Consider the following 25,645-nt stretch of genomic DNA (forward strand, 5'->3'; position numbering starts at 1 on the left):
AGGGGCAGAAGCAGTTTGCAAATGTGGTGAATTATACCTTTAGGGGACAGATAATTCATGCTCCATTTTCCTTCTGAGGGTTTTATCACTCATAATCTACAGCTCTGGATTGAAGAAGCTTTAGCAGAACTGCTCTGCAGACGACATGCCTGAGTGAGGGAAGAATTATTCCAGAAAGAATTCACTACCATTGCCAACTGGGCTGTGACCAGCGATTTTTTTTTTTTTAAGGAGAAAAATAAAACTTGATTACAAAGGAGAAGAGTACACCATTGTTGAATGGAGGGAAAGGAGATATAGTTCTCAAATCTTTCCCACCTACCATCTTTGCCTTTCTAAATTATAGTTTTTCTTCTCTTGTCTATGTATATAACTTCAGATTTGTACATATATATATATATATAAAGGTTAAGTCAGGTGTTTTCTTCCAATAGCTATTCAAGCTATAGTAAAACCCTACAGATAAATGCCCAGAGTACATTACAAACTACAGTAAATGCCCAGAGATACTCAGACTATGGCAAAGACCAATAGGTATTCAGACCAGAATTGCTTTCCTACCACTAATGCTAACAGGAGCAGATAAAAAAATCTCTTTATTCAGACCAAAACTGTTATCTTATTAGTATGGCTACAGATAGACATATCCAGGATTCCTTATCCAATCATCACACAGAGGGATATCTAAAAAGAGATGCCAGCACTGACAGTTTTCCCAGCAGAGTAAGTGTCAGGTTAGAGCTTGGCTGCAGAGCATGACAAAGCAAATCCCCTCAACAGCCCCCAGGAGGTATCTTCTTTTTTCTAAATGTTTTATTAGTGAGTTAATACGATTAACAAGAGTGTAAGATAACAGGGGCACAATTCCACACAGTTCCCACCTCCAGAGTCCCCTCCCCTCCATTGGAAGCTTCCCTGTTCTTTGTCCCTCTGGGAGTCTGGACCCAAATTCTTTATGGGGAGCAGAAGGTGGGAGTTCTGGCTTCTGTCGTTGCTTCTCCGCTGGACATGGGTGTTGGCAGGGGGACCCACACCCCCAGCCTGTGTCTGTCTGTCCCGAGTGGGGCAGGGCTCTGGGGAGGGGAGGCTGCAGGACACACGGGTGAGGGCGTCTGCCCAGGGAGGTCAGGAGGGAAGCCTACTAGTGTCTGCAACTTGGCGGCTGAAAGGCAGTAAGATATAAAGTCGGGGGGCAGTTGATGGTACACTTGCTTAAGCGAACGCATTACAGTGCACAAGGACCCAGGTTCAAGCCCCTGGTTCCCACCACCTGCAGGGGGAAAGCTTCACGAGCAGGGCTGCAGGTGTGTCTCTATTTCTCTCCCTCTCCGTCTCCCTTCCCCCCTCAATTTCTCCAATTGTTTAGAAAACAGGAACCCAAAGGTAGGAGTAGAGCAGATAGATGAAACTGAGGGTCTTCGGGGGGGGGGGGGGGGAGAAGCTAGGAAGTCTATTTCAAGTTTGCTCCAAGGCGCCCGTGACTTTAGTCATGCTTGCCTGAGCCCGACCACTAACATGCAGGTGGACTCAAAGTATTGTCTGGGATGACGGTGTCAGAATTGGGGCTAGGAAGCAGGACACAGACTAGCTCCCAACTTTATGGAAAGTATCTAAATATCATTAACGGTTAATCCCATCCATCTGACCCAGGACCCACGTCGATTCCTCTTGAGCACCGGAGCTTGTAAGACCTGAGTCCCTGTGAGTCTAGGCGGGCAGTGCACGGTCACAGCCCGGAGATGCTTGCCGGCTAGCAGCTTCCTAGCTCGAGGGTCACCGGCAGCGGCTTGCAAGTCCGCCCAAAGCGACTGGCCCAACCCTGCTCGCCACTTTCTCACCCGCACTTCGCGCCCCGCCCAGGGCCCCGCCCACCCGCCCAGGGCCCCGCCCACCCGCCCAGGGCCCCGCCCACCCGCCCAGGGCCCCGCCCACCCGCCCAGGGCCCCGCCCACCCGCCCAGGGCCCCGCCCACCCGCCCAGGGCCCCGCCCACCCGCCCAGGGCCCCGCCCACCCGCCCAGGGGCCCGCCTTCCCCTGGCGAGGTCGTGCTCTGGCCCCGCCTCCATCCGGCCCCGCCCACTCACGCAGGGCCCCGCCTCCCCACTGGTCCCGCTTTCTTCCGGCCCCGCCCGCCCGAGCAGGCCCCGCCTCCAGGTGGCTCCGCCCCCTCCCGCCCCGCCCCCCGCGGCCTGCCGTCTCCCTTCCGGGTCGCGCAGGGCCGCCGCCGCCGCGCAGGACTCGGGGATCCGCCCCCCGCGGCCGGGTCTCCACGCGGCTTCACCGCTCCCGGACCCTGCAGGGTACGGCCGTCCCTTTACTTCTCCCCTGCGGGCCGCCGCCGTCCTCTTGCCGCGCTGGGGCGGGAGGGTCCGGGCGGGAGCGAGGGGACCGCGTGCACCGGGCGGGAGCGGCTGCGGAGCCTCTGCCTCCACCGGTGCGGGGCCTGCGGGCGGCGGGGCGCCGGGAGCCGCTGGCTGCACCTGCCCGGGGCCGGGCGCCACTGTGCGGGGCCTGCTGTCTGAGCCCCGTGTCTGTCTGCAGGCCGTGCACCCGGCCTGGGCATCACCCCGTGTCTGTCTGCGCCCACCCGGCCTGGGCATCGCCCCGTGTCTGTCTGCAGGCCGTGCACCCGGCCTGGGCATCACCCCGTGTCTGTCTGCGCCCACCCGGCCTGAGCATCGCCCTGTGTCTGTCTGCAGGCCGTGCACCCGGCCTGGGCATCACCCCGTGTCTGTCTGCGCCATGCACCCGGCCTGGGCATCGCCCGTGTCTGTCTGCGCCCACCCGGCCTGGGCATCGCCCCGTGTCTGTCTGCAGGCCGTGCACCCGGCCTGGGCATCACCCCGTGTCTGTCTGCGCCATGCACCCGGCCTGGGCATCGCCCGTGTCTGTCTGCGCCCACCCGGCCTGGGCATCGCCCCGTGTCTGTCTGCAGGCCGTGCACCCGGCCTGGGCATCACCCCGTGTCTGTCTGCGCCCACCCGGCCTGGGCATCGCCCCGTGTCTGTCTGCAGGCCGTGCACCCGGCCTGGGCATCACCCCGTGTCTGTCTGCGCCCACCCGGCCTGGGCATCGCCCCGTGTCTGTCTGCAGGCCGTGCACCCGGCCTGGGCATCACCCCGTGTCTGTCTGCGCCCACCCGGCCTGGGCATCGCCCCGTGTCTGTCTGCGCCCACCCGGCCTGAGCATCGCCCTGTGTCTGTCTGCAGGTCGTGCACCCGGCCTGGGCATCACCCCGTGTCTGTCTGCGCCCACCCGGCCTGGGCATCACCCCGTGTGTCTGCGCCCACCCGGCCTGGGCATCGCCCCGTGTCTGTCTGCGCCCACCCGGCCTGGGCATCACCCCGTGTCTGTCTGCAGGCCGTGCACCCGGCCTGGGCATCGCCCGTGTCTGTCTGCGCCCACCCGGCCTGGGCATCACCCCGTGTCTGTGTGCGCCCACCCGGCCTGGGCATCACCCCGTGTCTGTCTGCAGGCCGTGCACCCGGCCTTGGCATCGCCCCGTGTCTGTTTGTGCCATGCACCCGGCCTGGGCATCACCCCGTGTCTGTCTGCGCCCACCCGGCCTGGGCATCGCCCCGTGTCTGTCTGCGCCATGCACCCAGCCTGGGCATCGCCCCGTGTCTGTCTGCACCATGCACCCGGCCTGGGCATCGCCCCGTGTCTGTCTGCGCCCACCCAGCCTGGGCATCACCCCGTGTCTGTCTGCGCCCACCCGGCCTGGGCATCACCCTGTGTCTGTCTGCGCCATGCACCCGGCCTGGGCATCGCCCCGTGTCTGTCTGCGCCCACCCATTCTGGGCATCACCCCATGTCTGTCTGCGCCCACCCAGCCTGGGCATCGCCCCGTTGTCTGTCTGCACCATGCACCCGGCCTGGGCATCGCCCCGTGTCTGTCTGCACCCACCCAGCCTGGGCATCACCCCGTGTCTGTCTGTGCCCACTCGGCCTGGGCATCACCCCGTGTCTGTCTGCACCCACCTGGCCTGGGCATCACCCCGTGTCTGTCTGCGCCCACCCGGCCTGGGCATCGCCCCGTGTCTGCGCCCACCCTGCCTGGGCATCGCCCCATGTCTGTCTGCGCCCACTCGGCCTGGGCATCACCCCGTGTCTGTCTGCACCCGCCCGGCCTGGACATCACCCCGTGTCTGTCTGCGCCCACCCGGCCTGGGCATCGCCCCGTGTCTGTCTGTGCCACCCAGCCTGGGCATCACCCCGTGTCTGTCTGCAGGCCGTGCACCCGGCCTTGGCATCGCCCCGTGTCTGTTTGTGCCATGCACCCGGCCTGGGCATCACCCCGTGTCTGTCTGCGCCCACCCGGCCTGGGCATCGCCCCGGGTCTGTCTGCAGCCCGTGCACCCGGCCTGGGCATCACCCCGTGTCTGTCTGCGCCCACTCGGCCTGGGCATCGCCTCGTGTCTGTCTGCGCCCACCCGGCCTGGGCATCGCCCCGTGTCTGTCTGCAGGCCGTGCACCCGGCCTGGGCATCGCCCCAGGTCTGTCTGCGCCATGCACCCGGCCTGGACATCACCCCGTGTCTGTCTGCGCCTACCCGGCCTGGACATCACCCATGTCTGTCTGCGCCTACCCGGCCTGGACATCACCCCGTGTCTGTCTGCGCCCACCCAGCCTGGGCATCGCCCCGTGTCTGTCTGTGCTGTTGTTATAATTCGTCGGCTCTAGCTGGCTGGGATAGCTTCACGGGCGGGTAACAGAGACATGGAGACAACGGCTGGGCAGGGAAGCTGTATTTCTTTATTCAGGAACAACGATTCATAAACTAAACCAAACTAATCACCAAACAGAACTCTGCTGTCTCTTTGCGGCGGCACAAGCACTCTCTCTTACTCTGGAACTCAGGAACCCTCTTTTACTCTCGAACTCTGCAACTCTTCAACTCTCGAACTCAGGAACCCTCTCTCGGGGTTCCTTGGGGCAGGGCCAAGCGGCCCCGCGAAATTAACTGGACTGATCCAATTCTCTTGGCGGGGGAGGGCTAGAACAAACCAATGTAAAGCATACGACAATTCCCCCTTTTCTTTTTAACTAAATGACTGTAGTATCAAGGGTGTGGGGTGAACAGAAACATATATCATACAGGCATTTTTTAAAAAGAAACTGGCACAAACATGGAGAAACATGTAAGCAAGTAACAAGAACCAGCGTGTTGCCAAGGGAAGGCCTGAGGGGGCCTTTTTTGCCTCTGTGGGCTAAACTTTATCAGCTTAAAAAAAACATTTTTTGACTCTGGGGGGCTACTTGCCTCGACGGGCATTTGTATGGGGGTGGGGAACGGCCTAGAGTCCCAAAGGCAGCTGGCTGCAATTTACTTACTATGAAACAAAACTTGTTATTAGCATATTTCTAATAGAGAAGGAATTTGAGACTTTTACATAGCAACAACGTCTTTTAACCTTTTGTTACACCCATTCAAGATGGAGTCAGGAAAGGAAACCTCAGGCATGAGAATAATTAGCATAGCCATTGTGCGATCTACCATTTCTAATAGAGAAGGTAATGGAGAGTTTTACACATCAAGTCTATTTAACCTTTTGTTTAGACCAACTTAGTTAAAATATATTGCTTGTTAACTAACTTTTACCTCAGACTTTAAATGTAAGTTAATTTTATCTTAATGAGAATTACGTTGAAAACCTTTTTCATTTAACTTTGACTAGTAAGAATCTAGCCTTAAAGTTACTGTTTACCAAACTTTAAACATACACATAAACATGGTCATTAATACACAAGGAGAGAAACCTTTGTTACGAAGACATGTCATAAACACGAATTTAAATCTGTACTGTCTTAGTTGTTGGGGGGGGTTCACCATCTGGAGGTGGCTTCCCGCACAGCTTCACTTCTAGGAATTGCTGGTTGCGATCTCTGCACAAATCTCTGCGTACTCCAGCTTGTCTGCCTTCAGACCGGACCGGCGGCTGGAGATCTCATGTGCCCAGTTTCGGCAGGGAGCCCGGGGGTCTGGGAGGTCCGGGATTGTTCCAGAATTCATAGCAAGAGGGCAGGCAGGCCAGTTTTGTAGAAGGCGTGGGCCTAGGTACTCAGGGGTGGCGGCCATGATAGGCCGCCGCGGCCCTGCCCCATGGCTCTGGCATGTCTGCTGCCCTGCTCACAGTGGCGGAGCAGCGTGGAGGGATCACGCGTCTAGTGCCCTGCGCCACGCGGTGGAGAGCCGGCTCCTGTGGGCTGGCCTGCTTGCTGGCATCAGGCTCTTGCGTGGTGGAATCGGGCTCCAGCGTGTTGGTTATTGGGCTCCAGCGTGTTGGCATCGGGCTCATGTGTGTTGGCGTCAGCCTCCTGCAGGCTGCGGGGCTGCGGGCACGGTGCGCGGGGTTGTCTGGGCGCAGCCAGCTGGCTGGCTGTTTAACCAGGTGGAAACGGCAGCTCCATGCCTCGCTTCCCTCCCGCTGGCTCTTCCCGCTGGCTGTTCTGAGTTCACCCGAGCGAGTGGAAACCACAGAGTGGTCCAGAGATAAATGTTCCAGAAACAGCAAAACAGTCTCATGAAGAAAGAGCAGAGGCCTTTGGAGATCTCTTCACAAGCAGAAGAGAAGGCCATAGTGCATAGGTAGCCAAATTGTCTTTACTTATCTGAGAGATGTGCAGGTCAGCCCCACGTTGGGCGTCATTTGTTGTTAAAATTTTCGTCAGCTCTTGCTGGCTGGGATAGCTTCACGGGCGGGTAACAGAGACGCGGAGACAACGGCTGGGCAGGGAAGCTGTATTTCTTTATTCAGGAACAATGATTCATAAACTAAACCAAACTAATCACCAAACAGAACTCTGCTGTCTCTTTGTGGCGGCACAAGCACTCTCTCTTACTCTGGAACTCAGGAACCCTCTCTTACTCTCGAACTCTGCAACTCTTCCACTCTGGAACTCTGACACTCTCTCACTTTGGAACCCTCTCTGGGGGTTCCTAGGGGCGGGGCCAAGCGGGCCCACGAAAACTAACTGGACTGATCCAATTCTCTTGGCGGGGGAGAACTAGAACCCAATGTAAAGCATACAACACTGTGCCACCTGGCCTGGGCATCGCCCCGTGTCTGTCTGTGCCACCCGGCCTGGGCATCACCCCATGTCTGTGCCCACCCAGCCTGGGCATCACCCCGTGTCTGTCTGCGCCCACCCGGCCTGGGCATCACCCGTGTCTGTCTGCGCCCACCTGGCCTGGGCATCGCCCCGTGTCTGTCTGTGCCCACCCGGCCTGGGCATCGCCTCGTGTCTGTCTGCGCCCACCCGGCTTGGGCATCACCCCATGTCTGTCTGTGCCCACCCGGCCTGGGCATCACCCCGTGTCTGCAGACCATGCCCACCCAGCCTGGGCACCTGCCAGCCCTGCCCCTGTCCTTTGCGTGCTGTCCTCCTAACAAAGAAAACCAGCAACTCGTTGCTTGCTGCGGGCTTCAGAGCGCCAGCTGGTGATGCCCGTCCACTGGGCCTCTATTGTATGTGTAGTTGGGAAATAGTTTGAGAATTTAATTGATGCCCCCCCCCCAGTGTTCATGGCCACACATGAATGAATTCACTGAGTGAACTTGGAGGGTGAGGCGGGTGGGGTGCACCTGGTAGAGTGTCCATCACAAGGACTCAGGTTTGAGTCTCCTGTCCCCCCTGTGGGGGGAAAGCTTTGCAAGTGGTGAAGCAGTGATGCAGGTCTCTTTCTCCCCCCCACCCCTTTACCTCGGTATCCGCCTATCTATATCTAGTAAATAAATAAATACAGATAATAATAACAAAACTTTAAAAAGTCAACAAGTGAACTCCACATACATGAACTAAGTGAGATGCACAGGTAGTTGGAAAGGCAGGTGTTTGTGTGTGAGTGATGCGCTGACACCAGGTGGAGTGCCTCTTGTTTGCTCTAGGAAAGTTGGCCTTTAAAAACTGATTATACCACAGTGCTGCACGGGCTCACGTGTGCGTGCATGTGTGCGTGCGCGTGCGTGTGTATGTGCATGCGTGTGTGCGTGCGTGTGTGTGTGTGTGTGTGTGTGTGTGTAGCCATTCCTTACAAATATTGCTCTGAGGGCCTGGTGGTGGTGCACCTGGTTAAGTGCTCACACTGCAGTGCACAAGGATGCAGGTTCAAGTCCCTGGCCCCCACCTTTGGGGGAAAGCTTCACGCGTGGTGGAGCAGGGCTGCAAGTGTCTCTCTGTCTCTCCCCTTCCCCCTCGACTTCTGACTGTCTCTATCCAGTAAATAAAGATAATTTAACAAAAAGTAGCTGCTCTGGCCTGTTCTTTCCCTCAGAGAGAGAAAGAGATAGAGACAGACAGACAGACTACAGCATCAGCGTTTTCACTGTGTCCGAACATCTCCCACGTGCTACAGGAACTCAGACTTGGGCCGTGCCTATCCAGCCGTGTTCCTGACGGGTCCTCTCTTTGCTCCCTCTCACTATTCTTTTTTTTTTTTTTTTTTAAATTTCTTTATTGGGGAATTAATGTTTTACATTCAACGGTAGATACAATAGTTTGTACATGCATAACATTTCTCAGTTTTCCATACAACTCCCCACTAGGTCCTCTGTCATCCTTATTGGGCCTGCATTCTCCCCTCTACCCACCCACCCCAGAGTCTTTTACTTGGGTGCAATACGCCAATTCCAGTTCAGGTTCGACTTGTGTTTTCTCCTCTGATCTTGTTTTTCAACTTCTGCCTGAGAGTGAGATCATCCCCTATTCATCCTTCTGTTTCTGACTTATTTCACTCAACATGATTTTTTTGTGTGTGGAAGTAAGTTGCTTTCTTCCTTTATTCCCTCTTTCCCTTAAAGTTTCTTGCTTGCTCTTGATTTTTTTACTCTTTATTTCCCAGAGCTTTTGGATTCATTAAGTATTGTTAAACAAATCTCTTCTCCTGCTAAGTCTGAGCGTGCCATGCAGAACTGCTCTTCAGAGGAGGCAGAGAGGAAGCCGCTTGCTTCAAAACCTGTGTATTCTGGCTGGCTGTTGTCTTTTAGTCGGTGAGGTGCAGCTCAGCTACAACTCAAGGTGTTCTGTGCCTGTCTGGCTCAACTGTAAGAGACCAATGTTTGCATTTTACCATCTAGCCGGACATCCTAAATGCAATGGCGCTCCTAGTTTTGCTACTGTAGATACTAGAAACTGCATTAGATCATAAAATAAATGTAGACATTATTTTACCATGTTGTTTGAAAATAGCCAATAGAGAAAATTGTATGTCCACATTCCTAGTAACCCCACTCCCCCCACATCATTGCTGTTTAACCATTTTTTCTTTCATTCCAGAAATTAGAAATATTTATATGTAATCTTAAATTGGTTTCACAAGTGCTAGTATACTAAATATAATTTTCTCTGACTTCCAGTTAAGTAGTTAGTATTCCATTAGTAATACTCTGTGAACATCTTTCTGTTCATAGATGATGCATACAATGTTCCCTCCTTTTTCATAGTTCATTGTAGTAATATATGTAGAGAGAAACCTTGAGGGGAGGGGGCCGTAGAGAGACAGAGAGACGTAGAGACACCTGCAGCACTGCTTCACCACTTAAGAAGCTTCTCCTTGTGGATGGGGACTGGAGAGTTGAATCTGGGTCCTTGTGCGTTGTAACATGTGCGTTAGCCAACAGGCCAGATATATTTCTATTACAAAACACGAGTGATAATTTTTGCATGGATATTTTTGTACATGATTTTCTTACTAAATTGCTTAGCTAAATTGCTAGCTTCATTGGCTACCTATGTTTTAAGTTATGGTAGATTTAGCTGTATTGCGTTTTGGTAGGTTGTCGGCAGAGTAAATTCGAATCGTGTGTGTAGCTGTGGCTTCTGCCATATCACCCCTTGCCAAGAATCACCAAGGGCCTGGCCTTTTGCTCTCCTGACATGCCTGTTCTCCTTCCTTGGAAGTCCCAGAGACGCTGGCAGAGAACACAGGACGAATCGGTGGGCAGAGGGGTCTCCTTTTCTTGGGCTACTTCCTGGAGCCTCAGTCTCCCCAGGAGGGTGTGATGAGAGCCAGAGGACTCCAGTGAGCATGGTTGATCGCATTGTGGGAGAAGAACTCTGGGTTTAGAAAACCTGAAATTTAAAAAAAAAAATTTATTGATGATTTAATTTTAATATGATTTACAAGATTATAGGGGTATAAGTTCCCGCTGTTCCCACTGCCAGAGCTCGGAACCCCCCCAGCCCCTCCACTGGAAGTTACAGCAGTTCTCCCAGTGTCACAGACATGGGCTGACTGTCACCTCTACAAATACCTGTCAAGAGTTGCCCTTTTTTTTATATGGTTCCATGGTCCCATCTTCTCTTCCTTTCTAAGTCACACCTACACTTATTATTACACCCCAATGTCCTTCCCTTTTTACTCTCCCCCCCCCTTAGTTTAGTTATTTTAGTTGTCTAAACTTTTTTCTCTTCTTTCTCTGTGTCCTGATGGAGTTGGAGTTCAAAGTCCTCTGGTCATCTTCCCCTGTCATTTCTCCCCCCACTGGGAGTATGGACCAGAATCCTTTATGGGGAGCAGAAGGTGGGAGTTCTGCCTTCTGTCATTGCTTCTCCGCTGGACATGGGTGTTGGCAGGTGGATGCACACCCCCAGCCTGGGGACTCCTGAATCTTTCATCATACTAACCTGCCTAAATTTTTGCTCTAGAGAGAGGCATTGTCTTTATCATTCTGTGTGGCAAACAGATGTGCCCTTTAATTCAGAGGGAGGCCACTGGATTTTACAGAGATATTTGACAGATAAAAATATTCTTGAAAAGATAGTCGTGTGTGTTTGTGTGTGTGTGTGTGTGTGTGTGTGTGTGTGATGCAAGTCTTACATGCTTCCACTGTGCATATCTCCTGGACTCTGAAGTCTTTACTATACATATTGTCAGTTCTCCAAGCTATCACCCTAAATCAAAACCCTCATTGCAGATATTTTTTGTTGAATTCTGAAAAGATGTTCAGATTAAAAAGTGGTTCCTATAATAACATTCTAAATTTACTTCTCAGAATGTTTGAACATCTTCACAAAACGGTTATTTTGAGAAGCTCTCCTTTTCTTGTTTTGACTTGACTTGTTTATTATAACATTCTCCATCCTGATTTACAGCTTTCTCAGAACTGACAAAGTAGCAGCATATCTTTTTTTTTCCTGTTGGATGATTCTTGCCCGGATTTCTGCATTGTTTCAGATTGTTACCATTGCCGTTTCTTCCAGTGCTGTGTGTACCAGATACACATGTATCACGCGTACTTGTCCCCGGGCTTTCTCTGTGACTGCTGCGTTGTCTCTCTTATAAACAACATCGTAGAGCTGGACTTTCATTTCTCCTTCCACCCTTACTCCCTTCACAGTTTTCAGTTTTGACTTTAATTTTCTTGTTTGCATTGAAAACAATATAGATACACATTGTTAGGGTCTGGAAGGTAGCGCAGTTGTTAAGACATAGAGCTTGTACTGACGATGTCTCAGATCTCATCTCCGGCATGGCATAAGACAGGAACAGTGCATAAAACAAATAATACTCAAAACAAAAAGATAGAAACTCACACTCAATTACATGAATATATAGGTGTATATGTATATATAGGTATGTATCCTACACCTCACCTAGATGTCCGCATACTAGAACACAGAATGACACCTGGACGTTGGCATTGATACATTTATAAATCATGCACATGTTTCATTGATGTTACATGCAACTGTGTCTGTCTTATATTTTGTATGTGGGTCTTGCTGTTGTGACTAGTCAAGGAGGGTCAGAGCGGTTCCACAGCAGGGTTTGATCCACTGTACAAACATCTTTTGAGTCTGGAAGTTGTAAAACCATCTCTAACTGACTTTCTGTTGTCCTTAGACCTAATAAAGTGAGGCCATAATTTGCGCGGTTTTGATTTCCTTTGTGTAATACTTCTGTTTTTTTTTTTTTTTTTTTCTTTTTCCTCCATGCTATCCTTTTCAGCTTTATGAGTCTTGTTATCTGTGGTGATTTAGATTTGACTGTAAAGTCACTGGCTACCTGGGTACTTTCATCTCCCCTTTAAAAAATATTTTGTTTTCTGATGGGGTTATTCTTTTAAGTGATTTTTTTTTTTTTTAACTAAAGACCTGAATATGACTTCACCATCTACGCCTGGCTAACAGGGATCGAACCCACAGCCTCATGCGTGCAAGGGTGTGTGTTCGTGTTTTTGAGAAGAATTATGAGAAATATACTTAAATGTCCAGAAATATTTTCATTGAATTAATTTGCTTTGCTACTTGAACAAAAGTTTAAAGCAGTGTTTTGCTCTTGGGATTTTTTTGTTATTGGGAGGTTAGTGGTTCACAGTACAGTTACTGGCTCATGGTTATAATTTCCTGTCTCACCAGATAGGTGTCTGCAAACACTCACTCCCAACTTGGGCCCGTCATCCTGTGCCAGCCCCTGCCAGCCCCTCAGCCCCCACCCCTCACCCTGCAGAGCCAGAGACGGAGCAGTGCAGCCCCCGGCAAAGGTCTCTTAGGATTTAAAAAAAAATCACACTGTTTTCTAGCATTTCTCTTCTTCTTTCTTTATTTACTTATTTATTCTGCCACCAGGGTATTGCTGGGGCTCAGTGCCAGTGGAAAATTGAGAGGGGAGTGGGACACAGAGAGGGAGAGAGGAAGAGAGGTGCTTGCAAACCTGCTTCACTGCTCATGAAGCTCCCCCCGCAGGTGTTGGATACAAGACTCTTACCTTCCTCCGTCCACTGAACTCAATTAAAAATCCCACCTAATTACTCTGTATGGAGACCTTGTCAATGAGAGCCATATTCTAATGAAAATGTTTGAACTGGCAAAACATTTGCTAAGAAGAAGTGAACGCAGTATAAAGCAGAAGTTTGTCCACATCGTCATCGTCTCCTTACTGATTTCGCTTTTTTTTTTTGTTTTTGTCCATATGGTACATGGGAATGAAGATCCTTGGGGTGGAGAGGAAAGGATGCTTTGCTGACATGGCCTGTGTGTCTCTCGCATACCCAGTGCCAGGGCGGTGCTGACGTGTGTGTCTACCCTGGTTGTGATATTTTTTTAAATTGCTTTATTGGGGAATTAGTGTTTTACATTCGACAGTAGACACAATAGTTTATACACGTATCACATTTCCCAGTTCTGGTTTTGATCCTGTTGGCTCTCCTGGTCTCTCTTGCCTTCTGCTCTTAGATTATCCACTTTTTTTTTTTTTTAGAGAAATTCTTTTTTTTATCCATAATTTTTTCAGTTCTCTCAATAGTCATCCTTTGGTTTTTTTAACAGAGATGTAGAGTGTTAAATAAAAAAAGTCAATGTTTTTAAGAAAATAGATTTCTGTTTATTTAAGAAAGGAGACATTAACAGAGCTGTAGGATAGAAGGGGTACAACTCCACACAATTCCTGCCACCCAATCTCCATATCCCATCCCCTCCCCAATAGAAAATAGTTTTTTTTTTTGCTTCCAGGGTTATTGCTGGGCTCGGTGCCTGCACCATGAATCCACCGCTCCTGGAGGCCATTTTTTCCCCCTTTTTGTTGCCCTTGTTGTTGTAGCCTCGTTGTGGTTATTATTATTGCCATTGTTGATGCCGTTCGTTGTTGGATAGGACAGAGAGAAATGGTGAGAGGAGGGGAAGACAGAGAGGGGGAGAGGAAGACAGACACCTGCAGACCTGCATCACCGCCTGTGAAGCAACTCCCCTGCAGGTGGGGAGCTGGGGGCTCGAACCGGGATCCTTATGCTGGTCCTTGCGCTTTGAGAAAATAGATTTCTTTTCCCTCCCAGTCAGATCATCTCATCCATGAATCTTCCTTCAACATTGGGCACTTTGTCGCCGCCGAGGCTAAGCCTCTTTCCTTTGCAGGGGCTGCCTTTGTACTAACAGAGGTTGCCACTTTCTAACATTTTCTTTGAACAGTGAATTTGAATATGTATTTACTGTTCCTAGCTGGGTAGCTTCAGAGAAGGCGGTCCATTTGATTCTTGCCTATTGTGCTTCCTTTTTCACTTACACATTTCTTTCCTCTTGTTCTCTGGAGCGAGATACGGGAACTTAACACTTGCTTCCGTTTTTTTTTAAATTTTTTTGCTGGGCAACTGTCTTGTCTTAAGGAGTCACAGGTTTCGTGTCAGTGTTTGAGTATTTGTCTACCATATCTCTCTCTTGCTGTCGACTCTTAAAGGAGTCAGGAAGTAGAATGAGTTCTTGCTGACGGCGCGCATGGATGGATGCCCTGTGCTAGCCTGGGGGCGGCTTGCAGTTAACACATGTTCTCTGAGTTCCAGGCGCTTAGAGTTTCTTAGCCCAGAGCTACGCTAGTGTGTGAGAAATGGCACACAAAATGTAAGAGCCGAGGGAAAGTGAGCGCGGGGCGGGTGGGGTCTGAGTCTGGCCATGAGGGTGAGCTAACGGGTGCGGGTGCCTGCCCCGCCAGGGAGCGTACTGGCACCCAGAATAGCCAGCCTGCAGGGAGCATGTGAAGGCGCCGCGGTGCCAGGGTGCCCGTCCAGGTGCGGGTGTGCGTGTGGCGCTGTGTGTGGGGTGTCAGGTGCCCGTCCAGGTGCAGGTGTGCGTGTGGCGCTGTGTGTGGGGTGTCAGGTGCCCGTCCAGGTGCGGGTGTGCGTGTGGCGCTGTGCGTGGGGGGTGTCAGGGGCCCATCCAGGTGCGGGTGTGCGTGTGGCGCTGTGTGTGGGGTGTCAGGTGCCCGTCCAGGTGCAGGTGTGCGTGTGGCGCTGTGCGTGGGGGGTGTCAGGGGCCCATCCAGGTGCGGGTGTGCGTGTGGCGCTGTGTGTGGGGTGTCAGGTGCCCGTCCAGGTGCAGGTGTGCGTGTGGCGCTGTGTGTGGGGTGTCAGGTGCCCGTCCAGGTGCGGGTGTGCGTGTGGCGCTGTGCGTGGGGGGTGTCAGGGGCCCATCCAGGTGCGGGTGTGCGTGTGACGCTGTGTGTGGGGTGTCAGGTGCCCGTCCAGGTGCAGGTGTGCGTGTGGCGCTGTGCGTGGGGGGTGTCAGGGGCCCATCCAGGTGCGGGTGTGCGTGTGGCGCTGTGTGTGGGGTGTCAGGTGCCCGTCCAGGTGCAGGTGTGCGTGTGGCGCTGTGTGTGGGGTGTCAGGTGCCCGTCCAGGTGCGGGTGTGCGTGTGGCGCTGTGCGTGGGGGGTGTCAGGGGCCCATCCAGGTGCGGGTGTGCGTGTGACGCTGTGTGTGGGGTGTCAGGTGCCCGTCCAGGTGCAGGTGTGCGTGTGGCGCTGTGCGTGGGGGGTGTCAGGGGCCCATCCAGGTGCGGGTGTGCGTGTGGCGCTGTGTGTGGGGTGTCAGGTGCCCGTCCAGGTGCAGGTGTGCGTGTGGCGCTGTGTGTGGGGTGTCAGGTGCCCGTCCAGGTGCGGGTGTGCGTGTGGCGCTGTGCGTGGGGGGTGTCAGGGGCCCATCCAGGTGCGGGTGTGCGTGTGGCGCTGTGTGTGGGGTGTCAGGTGCCCGTCCAGGTGCAGGTGTGCGTGTGGCGCTGTGCGTGGGGGGTGTCAGGGGCCCATCCAGGTGCGGGTGTGCGTGTGGCGCTGTGTGTGGGGTGTCAGGTGCCCGTCCAGGTGCAGGTGTGCGTGTGGCGCTGTGTGTGGGGTGTCAGGTGCCCGTCCAGGTGCGGGTGTGTGTGTGGCGCTGTGCGTGGGGGGTGTCAGGGGCCCATCCAGGTGCGGGTGTGCGTGTGGCGCTGTGTGTGGGGTGTCAGGTGCCCGTCCAGGCGCAGGTGTGCGTGTGGCGCTGTGCGAGGGTGTCACGTGGAAGCGACAGCAGAGGGCAGTGCCAAGGGATACGCAGTGTCTTTGTGTAAGCACACTCCCAAAAGTCAATGAGTAAAACAGCCTGCCCTTTTTTTTCTTTTTTTATATTCATTTTCTTATTCATTTATTCCCTTTTGTTGCCCTTGTTGTTTTATGGTTGTAGTTATTATTGATGTCATTGTTGGATAGGACAGAGAGAAATGGAGAGAGGATGGGAGACAGAGAGGGGGAGAGAAAGACAGACACCTGCAGACCTGCTTCACCGCTTGTGAAGCGACTCCCCTGCAGGTGGGGAGCCGGGGCCTCGAACTGGTAGCCTTGAGCCGGTCCTTGCACTTTGCACTATGTGTGCTTAACCCGCTGCACTACCGCCTGACTCCCCTCAGCCCCCCAGCCTGCCTTTAACGATCCCACTAAGTATTTGAGAAGAATGAGGAGGAGGAAGACGACATTACCAGAGAGGCAGGTGGGGGAGAGGAGCAGCTGTGTGTTGGTACTGACGCCTGGCCCGGCCAGGGCAGGACAGAGGATTCACTGTGAGTGTCAGTTTCCCTGACTGTCATCTCTTCCTTATCCCCAATTCTTGACTGAACTGAAAGAAAAAAGTCCTTTTCTGGGAACTCTCTAGGTGATTTCCAGTGCGAGTCCAAAAGGACCCTTTGCTGTTGGCTTGCTGCTGTGTCCGTGCTGGCACTAGCAGGCTGCAAAGCTGCCCCCAGCCTCATTCTCCCCACCGGGACCCCAGTGCCGTGTCTCTGGACTGTTGGCAGCACAAGTCCTGTGTTCTGACCGACCGGGCTCGGTTGTCCTCCCAGCTGTTCTCCCAAGCTTTTCTTTTTGACATGAGGAGACTCCTCTTCCGAGTTTTAAACTTGTTTTACAAGCCCTTTTATCCTGCTGCACTAGGATAAAAGGACATTCCAGAGAACTACCACAGTCATTTCTTAGAAATGCTTGGATTAAGCAACCAGTGAAATAAGTTCGTCCTATTTCTAATTCTGACTTATTCCTGTGGAAAAATAATCACACAGACACACACACACACACACACACACACACACAGATATACACACACACAGTACGTGTGTCATTAAAATTAGTGTCTTGAACAAGCTAGAAAAAAGATCTCCCTAAAGTTGTATTTTATAATTATATTTTGAACAAATTTATTTCACCAGCCTAATATATATTTGTAACAGGTGGGAAAATCATTTTGCCTCTGAGTCCTACGCGCCTCATAAAACAGAGTTAGTGTGTCTTCTACATTTGGTCTGTCGCCCGTTGGGGGACTCGTTGGTTATCAAATTGCCTTCACAGCTTGGCCCAAGTCCAGACCGGCCAGGGCGATTTGGACTGCACAGGCCGTGGCCATCCAGACAAGTCCTACAACTCGGCTAGCTCCCTTTTCAGCTTCACTTCCCAAGGAAAAGGAGAGGGAACCTTCTTTGTCTTCTCCATATGCTCTTCCCCACCCCCAGACATTCGATGTATCATCTTCGTGGGTCAGAAAGGAGTTTAGAATCAGTGAAGGATGTTAACAATGGGTCTGGTTTTACACAGTGGTCTCTTTACAGCAACAGCTTTGAACCTCACTACATTTCCCAAATATTAACTGTTTCGCTGGGGAAAGCGTAAGGAGTTCCTTCACCAGTATACTCTGTGCTGCTTTCCCTTCTTCCAACACAGTCTTACTTTTAGCTGTCTCACAGAAATTAAAGATGATTGTTATCCGTGGTTGAAACAAAGCCAAGGATTGCTTTATATTTCCTTCTATATGGAAGGAATGTCCATGCACACAGTTACCGTCTGTGACTCAGTTTCACCTGTATGGGCTCACTGTGAAAGTTTATTGGGTCCTAACAGCTCAGAAGTGGTATTGCCCACGTGCACAGCTTTTACTACAAACCCCTGGTCTGCAGCGGGGGAAAAAAAACAGTCACAGAGCTTGTGACTTGGTAGGTCAAATAGAATTTGACTTTCACAATCTTTTCATCAGGAGTGCCTGTGACGAGAGCTCACTTGAAGTGATTCATAGATCTGTGGGATGGAGAGTGATGGCCAGAGGTTCGACTGTCTGATTCATCCGTCTACCTTGGCGGAAGGCTGTCTGCGCTCGAGATCTCTAGGGACAGAGTTTTCACATCGGCTGTATCTATCTGTCAACTGAGTACGTTGTCCTTTATTTTCTAATTTTGTTTTTAGTTTTAATACATTTCCATAGTTATTTTCTTTTTAAAAATATATATTTTATTTATCTACTATTCGATAGAGACAGAGAGAGAAATTGAGAGGGGAGGGAGAGATAGAGAGGGAGAGAGACAGAGAGATACCTGTAGCCCTGCTTCACCACTTGTGAAGCTTTCCCCCTGCAGGTGGGGACCAGGGGCTTGAACCCGGGTCCTTTCGCACTGTAATGTGTGTGCTGAACCAGGTGCACCACCGCCCGGCCCCCATTTCCATATTTCTTTTCTGTGTTTGTATATGGGAGAGAAAGTAAGAGAGACGCAGGCCAGGGCACCACGTGTTGTGCTGTGGTCTGGACCCGGGGCTCACACACACGGCTTGGACTCACCATCTCCCTGGACACAGTACTTGACATTTCTTTCATTCATTTTCTTTTTTTCTTTGTGCTGTCCAGGATCATCACTGGGGCTCAGTGATAAAAGTCCCACCATACCCAGTGACTTTCTTTTTATTTTTGATGGAGAGTGGGGGGGGGAGGAGAGAGGGGAGGGAGAGAGGGGAACCTAAACTCTAAACCTATGTCTGTGTGTGTGGTGGTAGCATTTGGGGCCTACCACTTGCCCCCCCTTTTTGTTCCTTTGTTTGTTTAAGAAAGAGTATAATCAAGTAACAGCTTTGGAAAAATTACTCTCAATCTACTTCAGAGGGAGTATTTTAAAATGAAAAAAAAAAAAATATATATATATATATATATATTTAATTGGTTGATGTTAAGGATTCAAGATTTGTGCAGTTATAAAATATTTTTTATTTGACAGATTTATAATTAGAGTAAGTTAAGTGTTTGAATGAAGAGGCGATATAACAAGATACTTAGTTTTACTAGGGAAAGATACAAACAGGCTGGGGGTGTGGATCCACCTGCCAACGTCCATGTCCAGCAGAGAGAGAAGCAATTATAGAAGCCAGAACTCCCACCTTCTGCTCCCCAAAAAGATCATTGGTCCATCCTCTCAGGGGGGAGAAGTGATAGGAGGAAGAGAGGGCACGAGGGCTCTGAACTCCAGCTCTATCAGGACCCAGAGAGAGGAGGAAAAAGGAGAGAGATTTTGATGTAGTAGCAGGGTCTTGAGTGGCTTGGAGGGGAAGAAAGGACTGGCCCTGGAGGTAAAGGGGGCAATTATGGACAATGTAGACAGAGCCGCAGAGACGACAGGTACTTAACCCATGTCTGAGACCTGGGGAGAACTGCAGTGGCTTGCAATGAAAGGACTGGGGATTCAGAACTGGAGGTGTGGACGGTGTGGAATTATACCCCTGTTGGCATGTAATTTTTCAAATCAATATTAAATCACTAATACAAATAAAGAATGGTAAAAATGAATAAACGGGGAGTCGGGCTGTAGTGCAGTGGGTTAAGCGCAGGTGGCGCAAAGCACAAGGACCGGCATAAGGATCCCGGTTCGAACCCCGGCTCCCCACCTGCAGGGGAGTCGCTTCACAGACGGTGAAGCAGGTCTGCAGGTGTCTGTCTTTCTCTCCTCCTCTCTGTCTTCCCCTCCTCTCTCCATTTCTCTCTGTCCTATCCAACAACGACAACAACAATAATAACTACAACAATAAAACAACAAGGGCAACAAAAGGGAATAAATAAATAAAATAAATATTTTAAAAAAATGAATAAACAAGATAATGCTCCCCCTCATTTATAAGATGACTTGCACATTGATACCTAACGTTATATATTCTCAAGTGGATTTTATTTGATTCATGACACTCTGCAGCAGAATGTGTATGGGAGAAGCACCTTATTTATATAATGCACATTTCGCTGTTCTCCAGAAAATGTCTTCTTCAAACTGAGCTTCTATTTCTTGTATCTAATGAGTCTGCCTCCTGACTGCCTCTCATTACGGTTCCTTTTCTCTCATGGTCTGGTCGGAGAGATTTTTTTTAATTGCTAACTAGGGTTATCACTGGAGCTCTGTGCCTGCACGTTAAATCTTAACACTGCTTCTGGTACCCATTTCTTTCTTTCTTTTTTAAAATTATTTATTCCCTTTTTGCCCTTGTTGTTTATTGTTGTCGTTATTATTGTTGTTGTTACTGATGTCATCGTTGTTGGCTAGGACAGAGAGAAATGGAGAGAGGAGGGGAAGACAGAGAGGGGGAGAGAAAGACAGACACCTGCAGACCTGCTTCACCGCCTGTGAAGCAACTCCCCTGCAGGTGGGGAGCCGGGGGCTCGAACCGGGATCCTGACGCGGGTCCTTGAGCTTTGCGCCACCTGCGCTTAACCCGCTGCGCCACCGCTTGACTCCCCCATTTTTTTCTTTCTTTCCTCCATCCCTCCCTTCTTTCTTTCCTCCTTACTTTTTTCTCTTTCTCTCTCTCTTCATTCCTTCCTTCCCTCCTTTCATTTCCCTTCCTGTCCCTTCCTCCCTCCCTCCCTCCCTCTTCCCCTCCCTTCTCTCCTTCCTTCAGTTGACAGGACATACATTGAAAGAGGAGGGCTGGATAGAGAGGGAGAGAGAAAGAGACGCCTGAAGCTTCCCCCTGCGGGTGGGGTCTGAAAGCTCTCTCTGTGCTGAACGCACAGCAGGCTGTGTGGTGGGAAGCGCCCCTGCAAAGTGGTTTCGCAGCCGCCCCACCAGATCGTCAAGTTGTTCCAGGTGAGAGGGCTACTTCTTCTTCTTCTTTGAATTTTTGGCTTGCAGGTGGGGCAGGGGCTTGGCACCACGAAGGGAATGCCAGTTTGGGCTCACACCGTGTGCGGGACACCTGCTCACGGAGCTGGTCTCTCCGGGGGCTCACTGCCCTCACTGACTCCGCGGATGGCCTGTCTGTCTGTCTGCCTGTCTGTCTGTCTAGAGAGCTGTTTTCATCTTCTGGATCTTGTGGGGCTTTTCTTTCCGCATTTCTGTCTTCATGAAAGTTCCTTCCAAATGTGACCTGGGACTTGAAATAGCCCCTCTGCTTGTGTGTCCCGAAGCTTCTTACGTCCACTGAGACGTCTGGCCAGTTCCAGGAGACGGATCAGCTTCAGCCACTGTTCTCTGATGTGAAGTTCATCTTTCTTCTTAGAAGTCTGGATTTTTCCCTCATTTGGTTTCAGCTCAGTTCTTTACTGTTATGATGCATTTGGTTCTATGGTGGCGAGGCAGGAAGGTGCTGGTAAGCACTTCTGAATCATGTCAGGCTTTTTTATTTGTTCATCACCCTCTGTGTCACAGCACTGCCAAGTACTAGGTTTCTTTGTGAAAGCACTCTGGCTTGGTTCCCTCCTTCTGGAGACTCAGTCTTGATGGGAACTTCTGTGAGCTAGCACCCCTACCTGGCTGTGAGAGAGGTGTGAGCTAGGGCCCCTGCCTGGCTGTGCAGAGAGGTGTGAGCTAGGACCAACTGCCTGGCCATGCAGAGAGGTGTGAGTTAGGGCCCCTGCCTGGCCTTGCAGAGAGGTGTGAGCTAGGACCCCTGCCTGGCTGTGCAGAGAGGTGTGAGCTAGGGCCCCTGCCTGGCCGTGCAGAGAGGTGTGAGTTAGGGCCCCTGCCTGGCCTTGCAGAGAGGTGTGAGTTAGGGCCCCTGCCTGGCCTTGCAGAGAGGTGTGAGCTAGCACCCCTGCCTGGCTGTGCAGAAAGGTGTGGGCTAGCACCCCTGCCTGGCTGTGCAGAGAGGTGTGAGTTAGGGCCCCCTGCCTGGCTGTGAGAGAGGTGTGAGTTAGGGCCCCTGCCTGGCCATGCAGAGAGGTGCGAGCTAGGGCCCCTGCCTGGCCATGCAGAGAGGTGCGAGCTAGGGCCCCTGCCTGGCCATGCAGAGAGGTGCGAGCTAGGGCCCTTGCCTGGCTGTGCAGAGAGGTGTGAGCTAGGGCCCCTGCCTGGCTGTGCAGAGAAGTGTGAGTTAGGGCCCCTGCCTGGCTGTGCAGAGAGGTGTGAGCTAGGGCCCCTGCCTGGCTGTGCAGAGAAGTGTGAGTTAGGGCCCCTGCCTGGCTGTGCAGAGAGGTGTGAGTTAGGGCCCCTGCCTGGCTGTGCAGAGAGGTGTGAGTTAGGGCCCCTGCCTGGCCATGCAGAGAGGTGTGAGTTAGGGCCCCTGCCTGGCCTTGCAGAGAGGTGTGAGTTAGGGCCCCTGCCTGGCCTTGCAGAGAGGTGTGAGTTAGGGCCCCTGCCTGGCTGTGCAGAGAGGTGTGAGTTAGGGCCCCTGCCTGGCCGTGCAGAGAGGTGTCAGCTAGGGCCCCTGCCTGGCTGTGCAGAGAGGTGTGAGCTATGGCCCCTGCCTGGCCTTGCAGAGAGGTATGAGCTAGGGCCCCTGCCTGGCTGTGCAGAGAGGTGTGAATTAGGGCCCCTGCCTGGCTGTGCAGAGAGGTGTGAGTTAGGGCCCCTGCCTGGCTGTGCAGAGAGGTGTGAGCTAGGGCCCCTGCCTGGCTGTGCAGAGAGGTGTGAGCTAGGACCCACTGCCTGGCCGTGCAGAGAGGTGTGAGTTAGTTCCCCTGCCTGGCCTTGCAGAGAGGTGTGAGCTAGGACCCCTGCCTGGCCGTGCAGAGAGGTGTGAGTTAGTTCCCCTGCCTGGCCTTGCAGAGAGGTGTGAGCTAGGACCCCTGCCTGGCTGTGCAGAGAGGTGTGAGCTAGGGCCCCTGTCTGGCCATGCAGAGAGATGTGAGCTAGGACCCCTGCCTGGCTGTGCAGAGAGGTGTGAGTTAGGGCCCCTGCCTGGCTGTGCAGAGAGGTGTGAGTTAGGCCCCCTGCCTGGCCGTGCAGAGAGGTGTGAGCTAGGGCCCCTGCCTGGCTGTGCAGAGAGGTGTGAGTTAGGGCCCCTGCCTGGCTGTGCAGAGAGGTGTGAGCTAGGACCCACTGCCTTGCCTTGCAGAGAGGTGTGAGTTAGGGCCCCTGCCTGGCCTTGCAGAGAGGTGTGAGTTAGGGCCCCTGCCTGGCCTTGCAGAGAGGTGTGAGCTAGGACCCCTGCCTGGCTGTGCAGAGAGGTGTGAGCTAGGACCCCTGCCTGGCTGTGCAGAGAGGTGTGAGTTAGGGCCCCTGCCTGGCTGTGCAGAGAGGTGTGAGTTAGGGCCCCTGCCTGGCTGTGCAGAGAGGTGTGAGCTAGGGCCCCCTGCCTGGCTGTGCAGAGAGGTGCGAGCTAGGACCCCCTGCCTGGCTGTGCAGAGAGGTTCGAGCTAGGGCCCCTGCCTGGCCATGCATAGAGGTGCGAGCTAGGGCCCCTGCCTGGCTATGCAGAGAGGTGTGAGCTAGGGCCCACTGCCTGGCTGTGCAGAGAGGTGTGAGCTAGGGCCCACTGCCTGGCTGTGCAGAGAGGTGGTATTGGTCTGCAGCAGGGAGTAGGCCTGCAGAGAGGTGGCATTGGTCTGCAGCAGGGAGTAGGCCTGCTTACTGTGGGGTGAAGTGGTTGTAAGACTTCAAGTGAGCTGTGAAGGACTCTTAGAACTTTAGATCTTGACTAAGGTGATCATGTTAGACAAAAACAGACAAACGAACATCTGGTTCTAGCTGGAGGAGACCTTTGAAATGCCAAATCAAGGAATTTCTATTTTCTGTTGCACCAAACGCCCAGTGCAAGTTTTGAATATAAAAGACAATGCTTTATAATTTTAGTGTTTTAAGTTTTTTAGAAGGCTTGCACATTGCTCTACCGAAGAGAAGTTGATACATTATTTTGTATTTTACTTAGCAGAAATTGAACTCTTTATAGACTTTATAGGTACAAAAATCAATGGTGACTGTGTTAAATAATTTTTTTTTTGTACAGACATATAAACATTACTGGTGACCTCTTTCTGGTAACCAGAAGGAGGGGAAGGCAGGACGTGGAGGGATCTTTTTTACTGTTTGGATGGCACTGGAACTTTAGTGATGGTTACAGTGAGACTTGTACACATGGAAAAGCATAACATTATGGGTGGGGGTTAGATAGCATAGTGGCCATGCAAACACACTCTCTGCCTGAAATTCTGGGGTCCTAGGTTCAATCCCCTGCACCACCGTAAGCCAGAGCTTAGCAGTGCTCTGGAAAAGAAAGAAGTATTCAACTACACCCACGGTACCGTGTGGCTTTGCAAAGTACTGATAAGTCAGTAAATTTTCTTCTATAAAGAGGACTTTCTTTTTTTTATTATTTTATTTTTTCGTTAAGAAAGGATTAACAAAACCATAGGGTAGGAGGGGTACAACTCCACACAATTCCCACCACCCAATCTCCATATCCCACCCCCTCCCCTGATAGCTTTCCCATTCTCTAGCCCTCTGGGAGCATGGACCCAGGGTCATTGTGGGATGCAGAAGGTAGAAGGTCTGGCTTCTGTAATTGCTTCCCCGCTGAACATGGGCGTTGACTGGTCGGTCCATACTCCCAGCCTGCCTCTCTCTTTCCCTAGTAGGGTGGGTCTCTGGGGAAGCTGAGCTCCAGGACACATTGGTGGGGTCTTCAATCCAGGGAAGCCTGGCCGGCATCCTGATGACATCTGGAACCTGGTGACTGAAAAGAGAGTTAACATACAAAGCCAAACAAATTGTTGAGCAATCATGGACCTAAAGCTTGGAATAGTGGAGAGGAAGTGTTAGGGAGGTACTCACTGCAAACTCTAGTGTACTTCTGCTTTCAGGTATATATTTTGCACTAGTTTATGGATACGTGTGAACATATGCTCTCTCTCACAGAAACTGGTGTATATCTAGGTTTTGGGACTTTGTTAGAAAGTGAACCACCTGAGATGGAATTAGAGTGTACTATAAAAGGAAAGGTCTCACCCGAGTAATGAAGCTGAAGGGTTGTCATTCCACACGTGAAGTCTCTGGACACAGTCTGAGGTGAAGCATGTTGAGGTGGCAATCGTTGCGTTGGTTAAAGAGGACTTTCTACATTTGTTAAAATATGAACCTGAGGGAGTCGGGTGGTAGCGCAGCGGGTTAAGCGCAGGTGGCACAAAGTGCAGGGACCAGCGTAAGGATCCCGGTTCGAGCCCCCGGTTTCCCACCTGCAGGGGAGTCGCTTCACAGGCGGTGAAGCAGGTCTGCAGGTGTCTGTCTTTCTCTCCCCCTCTCTGTCTTCCCCTCCTCTCTCCATTTCTCTCTGTCCTATCCAACAACGATGACATCAATAACAATAACAATAATGACAACAACAAGGGCAACAAAAGGGGGAAAACGGCCTCCACGAGCAGTGGACTCATGGTGCAGGCACTGAGCCCCAGAAATAACCCTGGAGGCCAAAATAAAATAAAATAAATACAAACCTGCCGCAGCATCTGTGAATCTTTTGGATTTACAGTGTGACTTAGTGCTTCACCACATACTAAACATAATTTTCTTTTAAAATATTTATTTATTTATTTATTTCCTTTTTGTTCCCTTTGTTGTTTTTATTGTTGTTGTAATTATTGTTGTTATTGATGTTGTCATTGTTGGATAGGGCAGAGAGAAATGGAGAGAGGAGGGGAAGACAGAGAGGGGGAGAGAAAGGCAGACACCTGCAGACCTGCTTCACCGCCTGTGAAGCGACTCCCCTGCAGGTGGGGAGCCGGGGGCTCAAACCAGGATCCTTATACTTTGCACCACGTGCGCTTAACCTGCTACATAACCGCCCGACTCCCTATAATTTTCATTTTAAAAGGTTCGAAGAGTTACTGTCTCTTGAAACAGTGGCTGTAGGCTTTAGGAAAAGGGTTTCCTGGGCCGTGTGTTGTCCATTTCGCTATAACAGCAGT

General features: G+C 51.7%; 1 protein-coding gene across 1 annotated transcript in view; it reads left to right on the forward strand.

The window, feature by feature from the left end:
• Positions 1 to 2,168: 2,168 nt before the first annotated feature.
• The window catches only part of FBXL4 (F-box and leucine rich repeat protein 4), a 61,235-nt gene continuing 37,758 nt past the window's right edge, over positions 2,169 to 25,645 (forward strand). Inside the window, exon 1 of the mRNA XM_007525697.3 lies at positions 2,169 to 2,300. The gene's annotated coding sequence lies outside the window, so the exon portion shown is untranslated. The remainder of the gene's footprint in view (positions 2,301 to 25,645) is intronic.

The sequence above is a fragment of the Erinaceus europaeus genome, chromosome 4 (assembly GCF_950295315.1).
Source record: "Erinaceus europaeus chromosome 4, mEriEur2.1, whole genome shotgun sequence".
NCBI lineage: Eukaryota > Metazoa > Chordata > Mammalia > Eulipotyphla > Erinaceidae > Erinaceus > Erinaceus europaeus.